Source organism: Sinocyclocheilus rhinocerous, unplaced genomic scaffold (genome assembly GCF_001515625.1).
Source record: "Sinocyclocheilus rhinocerous isolate Xijiao unplaced genomic scaffold, SAMN03320098_v1.1 scaffold166, whole genome shotgun sequence".
Taxonomy (NCBI): domain Eukaryota; kingdom Metazoa; phylum Chordata; class Actinopteri; order Cypriniformes; family Cyprinidae; genus Sinocyclocheilus; species Sinocyclocheilus rhinocerous.
In genome coordinates, this window is record NW_015633186.1 from 1,843,992 (window position 1) to 1,850,954 (window position 6,963).

Here is a 6,963-nt window from a genome sequence, read left to right on the forward strand (position 1 = left end):
ATATGTTTTTACTGTGAAGCTACAAACCTGTTATGATTGTTTAGGCCTTATAAGGTGTGTGTTTGAGTAGTTTATGCATACCATGCCCATTGATGTTTTATATTAACATGTAAGGAGTCGATATTTCTTTGACCTTGTCACCATTTTATAATCCCTTTTTTACCTGGTTAGTATAAGTGTTCAAAATGGTCCTGTGTTGTGAGAATTCAAATATTCATTGTACTCTCTAAATTTGCATTATAGGTCATAAAAGTTGCATGCATCATTTTATATTATTAACATATTGGCTGTTTATTAGTACTTAAAAAGCACATATTCTGCATGACCATATTCTACATCCCTAATCCTACCCAATACCTAAACTTAACAACTACCTTACTAACTATTAATAAGCAGCAAATTAGGAGTCCTAATGGTTTGTTAATAGCGAGAATTGGACTTTAAAACAAAGTGTGACCATTTAAATACACCTAAACCTAAATACACATTTTTTTGTCATTTTGTTAGTTTTGTTACCCTTCACCTTATTTATGACCTCAGACGCGAATATTTTCACTCACTTCCACAAACGGTCATTATTCCAGCTAGCATAAATATGTTCTATAGAACATATTGCTAACATTCCCAATAAGTTATGAAAGCATTAATTCTGAATGTTCTCTTAACGCTCAAAATGTCCAGTGTTTTAAATGTTTTAAAAACTTGAGCATTTCATTTGATCATTCTGCAAACTCTATAGGAATGTTACTGTCGAATGTTCTCTGTACTTACTGAAACAAGTAACGTTTCAAAAACATATAAGACAAATGTCCTACTACAACATTAGGGGGGGGGGGGGTTTGCATGAATTATGAATAAGAAATGGGTTGTGCTAACATTTTGAGGACATTATTAAAGACCAGATAGCTTTGAACAAACTTTCTATTAATGTTAGTTGTATAATGTTGCCATAACTTTAGCCAAACTTCTGATTATGTTCCCTGTTAGCTGGGATTGTTTGTTGAAGCATGTTGAATATATATATAAAATAAATACCATTTCAGTTTTCTAATTTAAAAATTCATGTTTAATTTAATGTGTAACTTGCAGTTTCTTGCAGTTTCTTTGCAAATTGTGAAATTGCTAGTAGGTTTTTCAGTGTACTATAGTTCTTTAATAATACTATACAATAACATTTCCCCTATACAGCTGGTATGCAACTTATGTAAGTGACTTATTTATTGTGGTGACATGCACATTGTGGTAGTGCACACCGTGGTGCAACATCAGCAAACCATTCTTGCAACCATAGTGCATCCTTTCCATTACCACACTCACCTCCTCTTGTCTCAGTTACCTACTCATTGTTTTTTTTCATCTTCTTCCTCATAATGGCAGGCTGCTGGTCTGTGTGCATGACAGCTTGGCTAAGAGAGAGTCGGTGGTAAGAAGCACCGCTAATACATTACAATCAGAGAGTGTGAGTTTTTTTCAAATGAAAACACAGAGAGCTGAATTTCCCAGCTCATGGGGAGGAAAAGCACACTGTGAAAACTTTAAGAGAGAGAAAAAGAGAATTGGGCAGAGAGGAGAGAGGGGACTTGGAGCTGAAACAATGCATGTAAAGCTCGTCTGAGATTTTTCTCATTTCGCATTTGTATATTGATGTGTGTTGAAGTGTTTGCATTTTGTTGGATGGACCAATGAGAGTGAGGTTAAATGTCATATTTCACATTTAATGTCTTTTCACTTGTTGCACTTTTTTCCATCTTGATTAAGGCAAGTTGAGGCAGAGCTCATACACATGTATAATGCAGAACAAGAAACGCTTTAAGTCTGCTTTGGAAATCAGCAGGCAATGAGTGCTACAACATCATGAGGAGTTTTTACTCAAGCATTGACTGCATTTGTCAAGCTCAACCATTCAATCCTGTTATTCAATTTAGTTAAGAAAAATAAATCATTATCAAACAAATGTTTTCTTTATGCCATATAAGGTTTATCAGTAGCTATAAACATGCTTTTGCTTCCAAACTAGCTGGCTTATTTTATTTTATTTTATTTTATTTTACTTCTCACCTTTTTTATTCTCAATGTTTATTTCATGTTTAATGAAAAAAAATGGTTGCAAAAAATAAATAATATAAAATAAACATAACAATATTGTGTAAAATTAAAGTGGCCAAGGTTGACAGTCAACATTTTTATTAGTAACTATAAACATACTTTTGCTCCCAAACTAGCTGGCCTGTTTTGTTTTGTTTTGTTTTGTTTTGTTTTACCTTTTTTTAATCTCAATGTTTATTTGATGTTTAAAGGAAAAGGGTTGCAAAAAAAATCAAATAAAATAAACAACAATATCGTGTAAAATAAAAGAGCCCAAGGTTGACAGTCAGAATTTTCTGAAGGAGAGTTTGAGAGCATGTTTGTGGAAAGTGCAATGTACACACCCTGTCTCTGTCTGCCAGCATCTTCGAGCTGTTTTGTGGAGCATGCTGTGTTGGCAGAGTTTATTCAGCCCAGGTTCTTGCTGTGTGAGATGTGATTCCTTCAGCACAATACGCCCCTTTACCCTCAATCGCCGTACTAGTCCCTGGACAGTTTCTTCAGTACACCAAAATTGCAGATGTGAGTTTTAGCTGAGAGCAATGAAGTTTGTTTTCTTCCAAAATAGTCTTTATGTTTTCCTGAAAAATTATCTAACAATAAAATAAAAAAATAAAATAGACACAAATATATAAAACAACTGTTGACAGTATGAATGTAAAGCTCATGTGATGTTAATATGCTGTTGGGGTTTGTTTACTGTGTGTTGATGCACTGCTAAGTTCTGTGTATGTTGATGCAAACATGGCAGAACTCCGTGCCCTATGACATTATCTAACATGGGCACGGGGCACCACTCATTACACGACACCAGATACTTCAGACCTCTGGCATTTGAGTTGCGATGACACCCAGCGGCAGGAGGTAAGGGCATTATGCCAGAGAATCCAGCCTGGGCATTCTGATCCACAGCCCTTCAGAGTGGCACTATCAGCATTTCATCAGCTCCACTCACTCGCTCAGAGAAAAACATTATGCTTTTTCAAAATGAGAAAAGAATAATGTGGGGGAAAGAATGCAATTGCCAGCCTTTAAAAAATAAATAAATATAAAATTATACATAATTTGAAATAAAATAAATATTGAAATAAATAAAAATGTACACATAATAAATCATGAATTAATTAGACAAATTAAATTAATATATATATATAATTAAATATATAATAAATATATCAACAAATATTTATCATACAAAATTATGAAAACATTTTATTTTATATATATTTCATTATATATGTTTGTGTAATAACAATTGTATCAATAAAATTATATCCACATAAGTTATATTAGATATAGTTTTTTTAATAATATAATTTCTATTTATAATATAATTAAATATTATGTATGTCTTGACTATGCTTTGGTGATTATTCAAACACTCCCAAATGATGATCATTTTATTTCATAAAGACATTCGATTATAAAAAGAAGTAGCCTTAGAAGTAGAAAAAGTAGCCATAGAAGTCAATATAATGTTTGTTGGATTTCTAAAATTAAATTGTTAAATTAAATTAAGTTAAATTAAATTAAATTAAATTAAATTTTTTAAATGTTTTTAAAACATTTCTAAAAGCATGATCATTTTCTTTTGTAAAGACATTAAATAAAAATAAAAAATAAAAAAATGGCATAGAAGGAAATATATTGTTTGTTGGTAAATTAAATTAAATTAAATTAAATTAAATTAAATTAAATTACTTTTTTTTAAATACATTAGATTATAAATAGAAATAAAAAGTGGCATTTAGAAATCAATATATTGTTTGTTGGATTTTTATAATTAAATGGATTTCAATAATTAAATGAAATTAATGTTACAGTTCAATAATTACTCACTCATTTAATGTGTTAAGAATTGATAACCCTAATAAAGAGCTGAAGAGAATTCGGGAAGACGTGGAAGTGATATCCGTTCCTCTCATATGAAAGCATCACGTTGTGGTACACGAGGGTTATCAAAACTGCTGTTTGAAATCAGAAACACATCTGTGTTTAATGTAAATGTACGTCTCAACATTTTGCCAGTCGCATAAATGATATCAGCCTGTTTCAAAGGTGACGAGCTCTCTTAAATATGCAGATTGAATTCATCAGTGTAAAGAGTAAAACTCAGGGCTCATTGTAATTTGCCTTAACACGTCGAAGCCCTTAAAGTTCAGGGTCTTGGCTGCAGACCTGTAACAGATGGAGTCTCAGTTCGCAGTTCTGAAGAGTTAAATTTATTCTGCCGAAACTCCTGGAACCTCTCCTCCTGTCTGCCCCTACTTGTTTTCATAAACTTTTTGTGACTTCATTACAGATCTCAAAATTGGACCGTGTTATTTTTCCCCCCACATCTCAATAAGCCACACGTGGCAGAGTTCTGGATGTGATTACGTTGCTGATATTTCCAGGAAATATTTTCTCCAGCGCTGTCGAAATGTTAATCGAGAGATGATCAACTGTTTGTCTGTGCGATTAAGAGGCTGTTGGTTTCAAGGTGTTTTCAGATGTGCTCTGGGAGGGTTTCTGCATGAACTCCAGCTGACAGAGTAATTGATATGAAGAATGTGGATCCTTTGTAAGATATGAGATTCATTCAGAATTTCTCCTGTCTTTCGTCTGAACTGAACTCAAGCTGCTCTCAAGTCCAGATAAGAGTATCTGACCCGCCTTCACGCTCAACCAAATACTGATGACCCAAATCACCATTAACAGAAATAATGCAGTTTTTGATAATAATGTAAATTATATTATTAAATTAGAAAAACTTAATTTATATTAGAAGTAAAAAAAGAAATATTCTTAATATATATATATATATATATATAAAGAACATGTTGCAATTGTACTTTAAGTATACTAAACCTATACTAGGCCTAAAGTCTCCTAAATTGGAACTAATTTTGTGCCTAATGCACTTTAAGTAGTGCTGAAGGTCCAACTAAAGATATATATAAGTATATTTGATTGTGCTAAAGTGGATTAAGTATACTTCAGGTACACTTTAAATATCTTGCATTTAAACATGACATTATACAGAGGTCATACAATCCTTATTAATAGTGATATAAAACACATTTTATGCATAATATTAAGAAACGTGCATTGTGCAATTAAGAAATACTCCAAATCAAGTTTACTTATAATTTTATATCTATAAATAAATTATTTACTAAAACTCGTGTGTGTGTGTGTGTGTGTGTGTGTGTGTGTGTACACACCCTATATATATAAAACTATAACTAATATTTTGCATAGAAACTATATTTAAAAATCAATTGAAATTCAAAGAAATCCATATAACTAATTTTAACTAGATAAGTTTATAGACCATGTAGATTAGATAGATAGATAGATAGATAGATAGATAGAGATAAAAAACATTCTATGAATTTTCAGTGAAAGTTATTTTTTATTAAGTTGATTCAGATAATAATTGAAAAAAATGACATTTTCACAATGGCTTTTAAACCAATTAAAAGCCTAATCAAAGTCATTCATTACGATTTTGAAATTAAAGAACACAATTTTAATATCCCACAAATTATTTTTATACAAAAATCTTATAAAACATTTGACATGCAATAAATACATTCATTTCAGTAAAAGCATTCTGCTTTAAAAAAAAAAAAAGAAAGACAAAGGAAAAAAGCAAACTATCGACAACGCAATTAAAAAAAAATACTGCTCAAATGTATTTTTATTGCCTTTTTTTGGTCACGTAAATCTTGCAAGAAAGCACTTGAAAGTGGCATATTAAATTGTGTTATATTTGAAACAAGTTCAGAACAAGAAGTAATGGTGATCAGTGATATCAAAACAGACATGCTGGTGTATTACTTGGCTGGAGAGTAATGGGAACATTCACAGTGAGCTGGGTGGTTGAGTTGAGTTTGAGCCTTTTCCTCTTTTTCACTGTTCACACAGTTTTTTGTACTTCTAAATGCCTACGATTGTTTTAAGTGTTTGGTTGGTGTCTGGTTAATGTACTGGTCTTTTTTTAATGCTCTTTACCACGACCTCACTCCACTTTTTTAGTCCTCATCACACTATTTACTACAGCGTAAGAGTAACAAGCCTCTGTATGTGAGTGTAGATCTCAGAGATGTTCTGGATGGTCTCTTTCTCGTCAGAAACACTGGCTGTGTTTTAGTAATGGCTTTTTAAACTCAAAGCGACACTCCAAAAGGAGCAGGGCAGCCTAATTAAATCTGACCTAATCTGGAACAGAGAGCAGTGACAGGGCTGTCTGCCATCCAGCTGCAAGTGTGTGTGGTCATGCATGATTACAGCGGCACGGTCCTATCAGGCAGTCGTTTTGCTGACGTTTTCTTTTGTTTACATGTTTGGTTGGGCTGTACGGAACTTTTTAAGCATGTCTACTCGAGGATGATAAATACAAACAGAGCTCAAGACTGTGTGGCCTGGACTTTCACTGATTCGGATCTCTGCTTCCAGAGTTTCAGCTGCGCTCCAATCTAAACATGCAGAAGGAGACGCTGGTAGCTGCCGAAGCTCACTGCCAGCACAAAGACAGCCTGTTCCTGTCACACTGAGATGAGGTGATCATTTTAGGGCCTGGTCAAAGTATCCTGATAGCTAGGGCATACGCTTCTCAATAGAAATGTGATCCGGGATCACTATTACGCCTCAATGCCACTCCAGGAAAACAACTTAACCCTTAAATGCATACCTCGGGTCTTTAGCGACCCGGGACATTATTCTCTACCCTCTCCCTCCTTCATTTTTTTAAGTTAGACATCAACTTTCTTAGTATTCCTCAATCTATTAATTATAAACAATATAACAAGAAAAAAAAATAGTAAAATATAAAAGAATGCCAGTTTTCTGATTAATTTTTTGTAAAAAAGTGTATAGGGTCGCTAGAGACCC